This window comes from Temnothorax americanus, unplaced genomic scaffold (genome assembly GCF_048541705.1).
Source record: "Temnothorax americanus isolate GAGA-0224 unplaced genomic scaffold, ASM4854170v1 Scaffold9, whole genome shotgun sequence".
Taxonomy (NCBI): domain Eukaryota; kingdom Metazoa; phylum Arthropoda; class Insecta; order Hymenoptera; family Formicidae; genus Temnothorax; species Temnothorax americanus.
In genome coordinates this window covers 223962-238312 of record NW_027509812.1, presented here as the reverse complement: position 1 = coordinate 238312, position 14351 = coordinate 223962, and the positions used below count along the sequence as shown (strand labels likewise).

The 14351-nt window shown below is 40.2% G+C and overlaps 1 protein-coding gene and 2 long non-coding RNA genes across 9 annotated transcripts in view; 1 reads left to right on the top strand and 2 right to left on the bottom strand.

Moving 5' to 3' along the window:
- LOC143907924 (cyclic nucleotide-gated channel alpha-3) overlaps positions 1–14351 on the bottom strand; it is a 184399-nt gene that overhangs the window by 90275 nt on the left and 79773 nt on the right. The gene's annotated exons all lie outside the window — the stretch shown is intronic.
- Positions 5381–11903, bottom strand: LOC143907931 (uncharacterized). The gene is made up of 4 exons (XR_013260006.1): positions 11452–11903; positions 10431–10588; positions 10075–10329; positions 5381–5704 (listed from the first exon to the last, which is right to left on the bottom strand). It is a non-coding gene; the product is annotated as an uncharacterized LOC143907931 (long non-coding RNA).
- The window catches only part of LOC143907930 (uncharacterized), a 103992-nt gene continuing 102362 nt past the window's right edge, over positions 12722–14351 (top strand). The window contains exon 1 of the long non-coding RNA XR_013260005.1: positions 12722–12996. This is a non-coding gene — a long non-coding RNA (uncharacterized LOC143907930). The remainder of the gene's footprint in view (positions 12997–14351) is intronic.

Genomic DNA, 14351 nt, shown 5'->3' with positions numbered 1-14351 from the left:
TTTACAACATTGCCAACGCCCGGAACTCTTTAGAAATTGCTTTTATATGTTCAGAACTATTCGAAAAATATTTTATATAAGCCAGAACTCCGAGATTTCCTACAGCGTCTCACCCATGTACACGTAAATGCGTCTTTCTCGAGCGATAAAAATTATTTAAAAAATGATTAAATAATGTTTATCGCCAGAACTCTTTAGAAAACGTTAGAACACGTTCAGAACTGTACGAAAATTATAATAAAACTCGCAGAACTGTCGAAATACGGCCAGCGTCTCACCTATTTTCGATAAATTCCTGACTTTCGAGCGTTATTAATTTATTTAAAAATTTAACAACATTGCCGACGCCCGGAACTCTTTAGAAATTGCTTTTATATGTTCAGAACTATTCGAAAAATATTTTATATAAGCCAGAACTCCGAGATTTCCTACAGCGTCTCACCCATATACCCGTAAATGCGTCTTTCTCGGGCGATAAAAATTATTTAAAAAATGATTAAATAATGTTTATCGCCAGAACTCTTTAGAAAACGTTAGAACACGTTCAGAACTGTACGAAAATTATAATAAAACTCGCAGAACTGTCGAAATACGGCCAGCGTCTCACCTATTTTCGATAAATTCCTGACTTTCGAGCGTTATTAATTTATTTAAAAATTTAACAACATTGCCGACGCCCGGAACTCTTTAGAAATTGCTTTTATATGTTCAGAACTATTCGAAAAATATTTTATATAAGCCAGAACTCCGAGATTTCCTACAGCGTCTCACCCATATACCCGTAAATGCGTCTTTCTCGGGCGATAAAAATTATTTAAAAAATGATTAAATAATGTTTATCGCCAGAACTCTTTAGAAAACGTTAGAACACGTTCAGAACTGTACGAAAATTATAATAAAACTCGCAGAACTGTCGAAATACGGCCAGCGTCTCACCTATTTTCGATAAATTCCTGACTTTCGAGCGTTATTAATTTATTTAAAAATTTAACAACATTGCCGACGCCCGGAACTCTTTAGAAATTGCTTTTATATGTTCAGAACTATTCGAAAAATATTTTATATAAGCCAGAACTCCGAGATTTCCTACAGCGTCTCACCCATGTACACGTAAATGCGTCTTTCTCGAGCGATAAAAATTATTTAAAAAATGATTAAATAATGTTTATCGCCAGAACTCTTTAGAAAACGTTAGAACACGTTCAGAACTGTACGAAAATTATAATAAAATTCGCAGAACTGTCGAAATACGGCCAGCGTCTCACCTATTTTCGATGAATTCTCGACTTTCGAGCGTTATTAATTTATTTAAAAATTTTACAACATTGCCAACGCCCGGAACTCTTTAGAAATTGCTTTTATATGTTCAGAACTATTCGAAAAATCTTTTATATAAGCCAGAACTCCGAGATTTCCTACAGCGTCTCACCCATATACACGTAAATGCGTCTTTCTCGAGCGATAAAAATTATTTAAAAAATGATTAAATAATGTTTATCGCCAGAACTCTTTAGAAAACGTTAGAACACGTTCAGAACTGTACGAAAATTATAATAAAACTCGCAGAACTGTCGAAATACGGCCAGCGTCTCACCTATTTTCGATAAATTCCTGACTTTCGAGCGTTATTAATTTATTTAAAAATTTTACAACATTGCCGACGCCCGGAACTCTTTAGAAATTGCTTTTATATGTTCAGAACTATTCGAAAAATATTTTATATAAGCCAGAACTCCGAGATTTCCTACAGCGTCTCACCCATATACCCGTAAATGCGTCTTTCTCGGGCGATAAAAATTATTTAAAAAATGATTAAATAATGTTTATCGCCAGAACTCTTTAGAAAACGTTAGAACACGTTCAGAACTGTACGAAAATTATAATAAAACTCGCAGAACTGTCGAAATACGGCCAGCGTCTCACCTATTTTCGATAAATTCCTGACTTTCGAGCGTTATTAATTTATTTAAAAATTTAACAACATTGCCGACGCCCGGAACTCTTTAGAAATTGCTTTTATATGTTCAGAACTATTCGAAAAATATTTTATATAAGCCAGAACTCCGAGATTTTCTACAGCGTCTCACCCATATACCCGTAAATGCGTCTTTCTCGGGCGATAAAAATTATTTAAAAAATGATTAAATAATGTTTATCGCCAGAACTCTTTAGAAAACGTTAGAACACGTTCAGAACTGTACGAAAATTATAATAAAACTCGCAGAACTGTCGAAATACGGCCAGCGTCTCACCTATTTTCGATAAATTCCTGACTTTCGAGCGTTATTAATTTATTTAAAAATTTACAACATTGCCGACGCCCGGAACTCTTTAGAAATTGCTTTTATATGTTCAGAACTATTCGAAAAATATTTTATATAAGCCAGAACTCCGAGATTTCCTACAGCGTCTCACCCATATACCCGTAAATGCGTCTTTCTCGGGCGATAAAAATTATTTAAAAAATGATTAAATAATGTTTATCGCCAGAACTCTTTAGAAAACGTTAGAACACGTTCAGAACTGTACGAAAATTATAATAAAACTCGCAGAACTGTCGAAATACGGCCAGCGTCTCACCTATTTTCGATAAATTCCTGACTTTCGAGCGTTATTAATTTATTTAAAAATTTTACAACATTGCCAACGCCCGGAACTCTTTGGAAAATGCTTCTATATGTTCAGAACTACTTGAGAAATATTTTATATAAACCGGAACTCCGAGATTTCGCTTAGCGTTTCATCGTTTTCCGTCATGATTACTTTTCGGTTAATATTAATTTTTTAAAATATAACACAAATATTCTAACGCTCGGAACTTTTTAAGAAATGCTTCAATATGCTCAGAACTACTCGAAAAATATTTTACATAAATCGGAACTCCGAGATTTCAACTGGCGTCTCAACTCGGTATACTCGTTACATGGTAATTTTTTTTAGTACTTTATAATTAATTTTTTTGCTTTTATATGGCAGAACTCTTTATAGAACTGTTATAGAACTATAGATCTCGCAAAATCTGATGAGATACAGTAGTGGAACTTGTGTAGGACAAAGTGAGACGCTGCGTGAACCTAGCGTCTCAGTTTGTACTGACGCGTTTTTTGGCTTTAAAAGCCAGAACTATTTGTTTAAACTAGCAGGAACTCTAGAACTATTGAAAAGGAAGTCAGAACTCTCAATAATTTGTGAGTTTCCGCAAAATGAGACGCTAGCTTCACACACACCATTAAGGCGGCGGAGAAAAACGATCGCAAGAAAATCTGCGCCGGCGTTCTCCTTCATTACTCTCCTCTGTTATTTTCCCGTTAATGCGATGTAAAATGACACTGTGCAAAACAAGCAGCGAGGAATTTCGTCGAATACAAGTCGAACGAGCTCGCAAATTTACGTTCGATAATGGTATGCCGGACGAGTAATGCCTCCTGATGGTTTCAAGCGGAAAAATAACGGCTGTTTAATTGTTCAATTAATTAATTTATAATTTATAATTGTAAGCTATTTATTTTTAATAAATTCCAGCTAATTAATTTACTTCTCTAACTAAATTTAAGACAAGAATACAATCTAATTTTTTATTGCGTTGTATTTGAATGTAGAAAGAATATTTTATTAACAAAGAATCGATAAATACAAATGACAGATGATTCCAATTAAAGTTGAAAGTGCCTTGTTAGGATCTCACGTCCGAGAGAAAGTGTAGTTTGGTAGGTATAAAAATAATTGCTTTCTGGCTCCCAAGAGGATTAATAGAATAAGTTTCGAAGTAAGGAAGAACTAAAATACATTTAAGTACTTAGGCTAAAGACACGTATTGTAAAAAATTGAAAAGCGTTATATACATTGGCCATTTTCGATGCGTCGTAAAGGAAATATCAATTGTAACTTCAACAACTAAGGAATTTATCATTATTTTAAAATAATATCTAGGTTTTTCATAATATATACACAATTGATTAAAAAATCTGTCATCAAATTTTAATTTAACCCGTACGAGAAAAAAAAATAAAATAAAGTTCTAATCTTTTCAAAACGAGGCTTACTTTACTCAAAATAAGCGGCTAAAATAATTTTAGATCGACCGAGTCGGAGGTCCTGATGATGAATAATGCGCAGCACGCCCGACGGTCATTATGGCAGGAGACGAATTAATTTTAGTTGGAAACCGCGTCGCGAGCTGGTTTATTCGCGTTGCGGGCACGACGTCGCGCGGTCGCTTTGGACGAGGACCATTGTACTGTTCTCTCAAAGACCGACAGTACGCAAATATTGTGTTCGGGTAAACGTACACACGACATACGTACGAACGACATGCGGCACGATATAGCCGTGACGGCAAGCACATGACTCTCCAAACCGAATTTACATGTCCCGGGCAATGCACGTTCTTTATACCGAATTTTATTGACCTGGCCTGCTTGGCGGGCTTCCCGGGTGATCCTTTCTGATGGCAATTTGCACGGCGATGCGCGCGTTGCGCATTTTAAAACGTTAATCAAAAACAAAAAGGGGAACGTCGATGAAGCTCATAAACCGCATCAATTTATGACCGATATGTGCCGCTCGCGCGAGAGCGGTCCTTCCAGCCCTTTTTCCCGATTTCGAAATGAGAAATCTTTTATGGATCTCTCGGCGATTTCGTTTCCCGATTTTTTTTTTCGAAAAACAAAAAAAAGTTACGCTAAATCGTGATTTATTGCGAGATCAAAATATTATTGCAATGCAGAACATCGCGAAAATCTTGATTTCAAATACAGATTTCATTGGCGCACTAAAAAATGTTTTATGACTACGCGTGTTGCTGGCCATTTGTGTCTCCCGTATAAAAAAAAAAGGTTGAGCAAGGTTTTGATAACACTCGGGTGCGTATAAAGCCTCGTCACATATACTGCGACATGCATGTATACATCTGTAACGCGAATGAGCTCTCTATACGTGAATGCGCGCCAAGTTTTGCGGGATATTAACAGCAACGATTTTGGTAATTTGAAAATTCGAAGTTTGTATACCACGACAGCATCATTTCTGGAATATGCCACCTCACGAACGGACGACTTTTCCTCCGTGAAGGATATATTCGCTTTCGAATTTTTGCGAATGAAAATATCGCGATTCCAATATCCGCCTCTCCGGCAGGCTCTCGTCCGCTCTCACTCGCGTAGAAGAAAAGTAAGTTTAATGGTGACGCCGCCCTCCAAACGGCTAAACGGAAATCTCCGTGAGGGAAAAATTGAGAAAGTAAAGCGTCGACGAGGGGCGAAGTAATAAAGTTAATTGCCTTTTGTTGCGACAGCTTGGCAAGGCCGGCAAAATTGAACGAGTATGAGCACAAAACACAAAACTGTTATGTTATCGTGGCAGAAATTGCACTTTAATTTGCCTTTTTTAAATTTGTTTTTCGTTTGTTTATCTTTCACAAAGTTACAGCGACGTATAGTTAAATACAGAGAGTATTCGAAAAGACAAGTAATTATTTCAGCTTTCTCGTGTCTCTTTTATGAAGAAATTTGATACGGTGTACCAGGCTCCTCGAAAATATCTCTTAAAAAAATGTTATTAAGTACAGATCGGACTGATGACCCGGAATAAAATGTGACGCGGTTAAGGCCTAATATCCTACATTGTCGTAGAGACAATTTCGTATACATCAGTGCGACCATTGGGACGTATTATCATAGAAGTTGGATCGATCGTAATGTTCATTCTAGAAGAAAACGAGAAATTGTCATAAAATTATATACGGCGACATGTGCAGGATATATACGTGCTGCAAATCCTAATACGCAGGCAGTATGCATTCATTTCCAAATAATATACGCACACAACGATCGCTTATTGTTATTTTTGTTAGACAACTATTAGATAAGTCGACGATTGTATTATTTAAGAAATTGCAAACGCTAATAAATGGCACGACGTTTAAAAAAAAAAAATCTCCATAGTTTTGAATCTGATAGAGGCTATAAGTACTGCACGATTTTGACGCTGTTTATTGTTCCCTTCTAAAAATCGTGTGCGACGTCGACATCAAACAGCGTCTGCTCCTATGCTCATCTAACAAAAATGAACAAATGAATGTAAAACAAGATAAAAGAGAAAAGGGGAAGAATCAAAGGCTCGAGGTAAAATTAAAATGATGGACGATGGAATAAAGAACGTGATAGAAATTTCATTCCGGGCGTGTTTTGACAGTGCGTGACAAGCACAAATGGAACTCGAAAAAAAGGAGCGCGACGGGTGGAACAACAACAATATTGCAGGTAGGCAATGGGTGTCCAGATTGCCGAAATAGAATCCGGTAAGCTTTCAGAGTTGCTCCGAAAAAAATGTTGACTGTTGCGAGGACTATTGTGCATTGGCGTACGGAAATATTCACTACAGAAAGAAACATTGAAGCCATGCACGCGCATTTCAGTTACGTGAATGTGCAAAAATGGATTCGCAACGAGTCAATTGAAAGATGGAACGTTGCATCGAGCTGCGCAGACCATTCCTGTATCTAAAGTATCGTCACCGATATAGAATTCCGTATCCATCGGACTGCGTAAACTTCGGCGACAAGAGTAGCGCATCAGTTTTATGCGTTATCGAGCGTGAAAAATGCAGGGTGAACAAACACGCATGAAAAAAATAAAACTGAATAAATTTTAGGATGAAAAATCGTTATCTGTACTAAATAAACCCACGATACAGTGCATTAGATCGTAAAAAAAATTGTCTTAAAAAAAAAAACAATTATTCTAATTTCTTGATGGGTTTCTGTTTATTAACTTTAGTTCTTTGTTCGCTAAAACTTAGAATAGTAGATAAATTATAATATACGTTTCATCGTCCGTGCAGTGCACATCGCGACTTTAACGTTCGCGACTATACTAGCGTCGTTATCAAACATGTAAGTAGGTATGATTGGAGAGTCCCATTAAAACTTACGTCAAAGCTAGTTCGGACTAATGTTGCAATTACTAATGCGACAAACAGTCTGCCAAGAGATTGCGCCGTTATTATAACGCGCCTTGTAGCGGCGCTAGAATCAATATACATTTAATCGATAACAGTTCGTATCGCAGAAGAGCTATTCTGCTAATCGTTTCTAACGAAGTTCGTAAACCAAAGTAGTAATAGTAGACGCCATAGCGCATAAACCAGACCAGAGTGGAGTAGTAAAACAAACGGTGGATCCCACGTCGCGTCGTCGGTATAGAATTTCAGTGATATGCATCAATATACTTGGACGCAGCGTAACAGAAGTTCTGCATAATGGAAAAATAATTGGACTAAAAACAACGCGCTGCAACAAGGCTATCCGAGAATGCAAAAGTTCTTTTCTATTTTAAAGCTTTTACATTAAATTTTTCGATAAAATCGACCAGAGAGACGAGATTCAATTACGATGCAACGAATCTAGTTCGGCATGCTATATACATTAACTTCGTTTTGAAGATATTAAGCGGCAACATTTTTTAATTTAGAAATAACACGGCGATTCGTAAACCGAAGGCAAAAATACGAGGGTAGTGAGAGCCAATATGGAAATGTCGCGAGAAGAAAATCTAAAATAATATCTAACAAAGACGAGCTGTATTAAAATGCACTTAACGTATTTAAATAAAATAGTAAACTTTTTCCTAGCGAAAATCATCCTGCCCGGCAAAATTCCACGTTAAATAAAAATCGTAAAATGAAATCAAAGTCGAAAGCACTTTGCATCGTTGAGAATACAATGCTTTCACCAGATGCGACAAGATTCCTTTTTTTCCAATAAACTAATTTAACCGTCTTTCGTGCTTCCTCTCATGAAAGAAATAATATTAAAACTATTACGTAGAATTTGAAAATGATATGAAAATATAGAATAATAATACTTCGAAATTTATTTCTTTTTAAAATATAGAATATTATATAATATAAATATAGGATACACAGAACATAGAATATAGGCTATTAATATTTCGAAATTTATACACTAATGGATTTTCCAAGTACCTATGCTCTAAAAGTTCTTGACAATTATCTCTTAATTCGGGCATGTGATAATAGCATACCTCGTTAATTAAGCTTATTATAAGATACCGGTACCTCTTACGAGAATTTTGAGAGTAACAGACTCGCATTACACGAAAACTCGTTTGCTCTTTAATTAGTTAATACGCAGACTTTCTACAATCGTGGAAATTCATGAAAATTGCTATCACTAAATTTTTTTATGTTTCGAATTTTTCCCCGTGTTAGAAATTCAAATGCGAACGCTATGGTGTGCATTTGAAACTTAAGTTGCACTCAGGTCAATCGGAAACAAGTTATTCGCATATTACGTATGTAATTACCAAATGCAATTTCGCCGTAATTGTTCATAATTGAACCGCACCGAGTGCGGTCAATGCAATGACTTTTTTAGCATTTAGATTGAACAGTTGCAGCGCGCGTCGTTTTTAGTATACAATTATCTTTCCCGTACAATTCTGGGAAAACGTAGAAAAAGGTCTCTCTCTCTCTCTCTCTTTCTCTCTATTTTGCGAAATTATTCGCGATTCAGCAAACACAAATTTTCTTATACCTCTATCTACACAACTTTACTATCTTCTGGCATCGTGGCATCGTGTATATGTCCGAGAATCGATATGTAGATGCGCAGAAAAACAGCTATTAGTATCTTGTGCCGGCAGAAATTGCAATATCGATATTATGCGCGGGACGCCTGCAAATAAGAACTAAAAATAGGCGGTTATCGGCTGACCGTTCGCGCGCGGTGGAGGTATTTATGTCGCACTTGACACATCTATTTTCACGTTGAACGTGCCTGTGTCCCAAGTTTTAGATTTTTTTCCCGTCGAGTTTCACCCGTCCAACTTCGTCAAATCGTTCCGTGAAATTCTGATACACGCCAGAAACCTCGACCGACGAAGCCATGCAGAATACATCCCTATTTTTTTTTTAAATAAAAATTTACTGGACGCGAGACTTCAGTCACGGTCAATTAAATCGACGGGAAAGAGCAACGGATTGTCAATCGGATGAAATAATGCCCGTACACAACTGCTATAGTACGATTAATCGTCAGTGTCAATATTCTGCAGATATATCCTGGTATAATAAATTTTGCGATTTTCCATCTTTTAAACGATAATTCGCGGCAGCTAGGGACGGCATACGCGACCTCGATGTGTATCAATAACACTATATTATATTTCGTTACCCGGTTAATTCATAATCCCGCGTTCGTATTTACTCTAACCAGCATGTAAAACATTCTCATTATGGAATTTGCTGTCCCGATGCAATTGAATTAATGCCGCTGCCGCGCGCAAAATACTTTCGTCCGCGGCGAATACGCGCCACCACCGCTCTATATTCATCGCGATTAAAGCTTCGCGTTTCCGTATACGATTATTAAACTAATAAATTAATTAAATCAGCACTTTGTATTCCCGTCTTTCATCCAGCGGGAGGGGGAGGACAGAGACGGGAAAGCGTTTCGCTCGCGAATCAAAATTTCGACATGCACGAACTGAATTAGTGAATACATACGGATTATAATATTGTGAATTAATCGCAAACACAGAGCGGTGACGCAAATACTTACGCGTTTTTCGCGTTGTGAGAGGAGTCGAGGAAATTTTTATATGACCGCACTCTTTGTTCTCGTCAATCAGGTTGTCGTTTCCCCTCGTTTAACTCGCGAAAATAAAAGCGCGATCGATAATCCATGACAGGCGGCATCGCGGCATTCCCCCCTTCCTCTCCTCCCGAAACGACTTCCCCTATTAAAATTTACTAATTAAACACGCGTCATAAACGACGGCGATTTGAACGTATTGACCGGTGATAGAGACGTTTTCGACGGCGCGTCCGACTCGCAGAAATAATCAACGTCACGTCCCGCAGATTTCATAGCTCGTCCCGCGTCGCCGCCTATAAAGGATAGCCTCCCACGCGTGCCCCCCTTTTTACGAGATTAAATTCCGGTCCCGGGGCAGATTCCAGACCGTAGGCGCGATACGGACGACGAGGCTCGAGGCGAAAGCGGCCGAAAAAACGGTGGAATTTGCAATATAAATAGACATGTTTTTGAAATACCTGAGATATTGAGTAGGTGAGAAAACGACAGGCCCGACGCGACGGCCGAGCTGGTTGCACTCAAGTTCGTTGTGGGGTTACAGAAACGGTGTATTTTGGAAATATTGCACGAGCTGCGGTCGCGAATACTATTCACTTATGCCGGCCGGTGTTTGAACTACGCAGGAAAGTCAAACCCATGTCACACGTCGGTACGCAACGCGTCAAGCTGGTTATACTTTTCCCTCCGAATGCTCCTGTCGATATGCGGGGTATCTAAAATAACGACACGATGTTGGCGACGTTGTAAAGACTGTTCGTTTTTTTTATCCGAGCTGTTTTTTTTTACGCCAGCAATGTTTTTTAACGGATTTCACCTCTCTTTGCCGGTTAGTCCCAATTTTCACTTCCAGTCCGAATATTTCGCAGAATTTTTCTGTTTCCTCGACGATAGATTTCCTCTCGCTGCTAAACTTGTAGTGTCAAGTTATACCCAATTTTAGTAATTTTTAGCCATTCCCATAAGTGGCCACTGCTAAAAAAATATATATATATAGTTAATTTAACTGTACCAATGAAGTTGAAATAATACTGTTTCATGTTAAAATAATAAATGTCGACATACATGGTAGTTTAAATAATCACATTAAACTCATTGGAGAGTCGCTGAAGATGCAGAGCCAAAACGATTTATAATTCGTATTATAAAAATCGCGATTAAATTATTAAATAAATGTTACACAGCGTAACTCACGCACAACTACGTAACCGCGTTTGCCGCACGTTCCGTTTCGACCAGCACGGTCGCTCGGCTACTGCGCGGCGTATACACGGAAAAAGGTATTCACCGTATAAGATCATGCAAGGCGGACCATGAAACGCGCTGCGCCCTGCCACTACGCTGGGCCGTGTCCCCCACTTTTTTCCGTCGTGCGCCCATGCAACGTCTTTCCTCGTACTAAGCACGGTATTTTTCCGTGCATTGCACCGGCTTTCGCGTTGCGAACGTAGCACGTCGTATCTTGCAGCGCTGCGCAAAGTACGAAAGCCGGTGCGATGCACGGAAAAATATCGTGCTTAGTACGAGGAAAGACGTTGCTGCGCGGCAGCGTGTTTTGACATGGGCGCACGACGGAAAAGAGTGGGGGACACGGCCCAGCGTAGTGGCAGGGCGCAGCGCGTTTCATGGTCCGCCTTGCATGATCTCATACGGTAAATACCTTTTTCCGTGTATGTGTACGAGTATTTCGTTTCGGAAATCGGAGGTCGAGCGGGGGTCGCGTCGCGTCTCCCGTGCTCCTCGCCGCGTTTACGGGGGAAAGCGGAGCCCCGCCGGAGACGAGTGACGGCTGATCGAGCGAGGTGAGTTCTCGTATCAATTCGGGAATCAACAATTACCTGCTTCCTGCGTCTCAACGGTGATCGACATCGCGGCGCGTCTCGAGCCCCTCTGGCGTAGGCGTCCATCGTCGCGGGTGATCGCGTCACAATGAAGTTGCCGCGGATTCGAATACAAGTGGTCAAGCGTTACGCGACACGCATTCCAACATGGCCAGGCGTCCGCGTCGCGTCTCCCGCGCTCCCTCGAAAGCGGAGTCCAGTCCGGTCGGCCGTCGGAGACGAGCGGACTTCAACGACTAAGTATAACTGATCGGAGCAAGGTGAGTTCTCAATTGGTATCAATTCGGGAATCCGATCGACAATTACCTGTTTCCTGCGCCTCAACGGTGACCGGCAACCGGCATCGCGGCGCGTCTCGAGCATCCGCTGGCGTACTACTGCGACACTGCGTAGGCGGCGGCGAGCGGCCCGGCCGCGACGTAATGAAGTTGCCGCGGATTCGAATTCAAGCGTTAAGCCCGTATCAGACTACCGACTGCGAAGGCCGACCCGACTGCCGATCGCGACTGCCGGCTCACATCTAGCCAATCACAACGAAGCGCCGACTGACTGGTCGGCCGACTCGCATTTTAGACTTTGGTCTATTTCTCGACTCACCGACTCAAAGTCGAAACCAATAGAAATACAGTTTCCGATCACGTGATAGTTTAATTGTAATTTGTAATGTTCCGCGGGTGTCCTGTGGATACGGTAAGAGATAATCTCTCTGCTGGTGGGATATTTTTTCTAAGATGAGTATTTTGTTTCATAATCAAAGGTGCAACTTTATGAAGAAGCTCCTCAAAGGTGGCAGTGTCCATTCTCAAACATCTGTTCAAAATAAAAACAAAAACTTTATATCACGTCTACTCTTATAAGTTATAATACCTAAAATGTTTAATTTTTTAATTTTAAAATACCTGCAAAATTTGTTTGGATCTTCAAGACTTAACTCAGTAAAAAAATTGCGATGTATTCCTTGTTCTTGCCTCTGTGCTATCCATGGCTTTACCCATAACCTTTGCTTTTTATATCGGATTTCTTCTATTATAAACACGAAACATAGAAGAACAAGTTTTTTTCGTTTTTTCAAATTTTGCATGCATTGAAAAAAATACTTTTTTTCGGTAATATTAATGCCATATTCTCACTAAAATTCGCTTAAATACGATCAGTCAGCATCGGCGACTTGGTGACAGATTGGGCAATGTGATTGACCGATTAGAGTCGGCAGTCGCGATCGGCAGTCGGGTCGGCCTTCGCAGTCGGTAGTCTGATACGGGCTTTACGGTTACGCTACGCGGCGCATCCAACATGGCGGGCGTGTAACGTTCGGCGGTGCCGCGTCAAACGGCGGACGATCGTCGCGTCTCGCGACGGCGTCACCGCATAGAATAAGCCTACCGGAGACTGCCGCCGGAGACCTAAACGGTCCTGAAGCGGTCCTAATCACCGGCGCCTCCTCGAGGGACGCGTTTGCACGAGGGACCGGAGCGACGACACGGAACGGAGCGGAGCGGCAGGGCGAAGGGCGCGACGCGAGATGGTGGGGCGTCGGGGAAGGTGAGTGTGAGTACATTCTCCACATTGCGATGCTCGCGAATAACTGCTCGGCATTTATTTCGGCTCGCGACAATTCGACGTCGTCGTTGCGCCAGGCGTGCGCGCGCGCGCGCGCTCCGGCACGTCGTTCTCGACAATCTCGACGTCGTTGTCGAAGACAAACGGAAACGCCGACAGGTGCATCTCTCGCCCGTGTACAATCTTGGAGACGGATTTGACTCTCTCCGGTTCAATACTCTCTCGCAGTTGCGAAACGTGTCTCGCGCTTCCGAGCGACTTTTCAGCTTGGATTCGGACGCGAGTCCCCGGAATTTTTGCTCCGAGAATCTCCGCTTAGATTTTTGCGAGTATACGGGGTGGCCGGATAAATTCGCGCGTGCCTCATCTGGTAGCAAGATGTCACGATTAAATCCGAAATCGATGTTTTTTAACATTAAAACATTTTTAAAAATTGATATTATAATGATATTATAATTAAATATTTTGTTGTTTGTGTATCAAATAAAATTCCATGTAAGAAAGGAAGTCCAATATACCCGAAATTATTAGGAGTAACATCTTAATATGTGCATTTCATGTCCAATTCTACCAATGTAGATTAACTTCAATCTCGATTTAACTTACCTTTTATCTTTTTCTAGTTTTCTTAGAACTAGAAAAAGATAAAGACTAAGTTAACCGAGATTAAAGTTAATCTACATTGATAAAAAATAAACCTCAGTCGTGGAAGTTTGATCTATAAAAATTCTGAATCCTCAATTGCTGAAAATTAAAAGAGATTACTGTTTAAGTACCTTTTGTTAAAGTAAAATGTCCTCAATCGTTCAAAATTAAAAGAGATTATTGCTGCTTGAACCTTTTGTTAAAACAAAATGTCAAGATAAATATGGTCGAGATGAAATTGATTTTAAGTTGCGGTAAATGTATCGCACGCTACGCTAAGCACGCGCGCGCAAATCCACCACCAGCCTGCGTGTGCAGGCATTGTTTTTTTTTGTCACCATCTGCGGATTGCGTGTTGCAACGATCGCGAAATGCATTTTCGGTTGGCCGCCCCCGCATTTTACGGCGGATTCGGATGAATCTGACGGGTAATATCCCGAAGTCGGTCTCTCGCGTGGCTCGCCGGGGATATTTATACAGCCACGATGGACCGTAACATCTCGATCGCGTTTCTTATTTAAGATTCGGATTCGCGTGCGAGGGGCGAACGCGGATTTCCATTTATCTGTTATCATGTATCCTTGTTCCTTGTTGCGATATTTCAGAAGTATTCTTCTACTTTCTAAAAAAAACTGATCTTTCACCATAAATATATCTTGAGATGAAAAAAAAAAAAATGATGAAGTACGAAT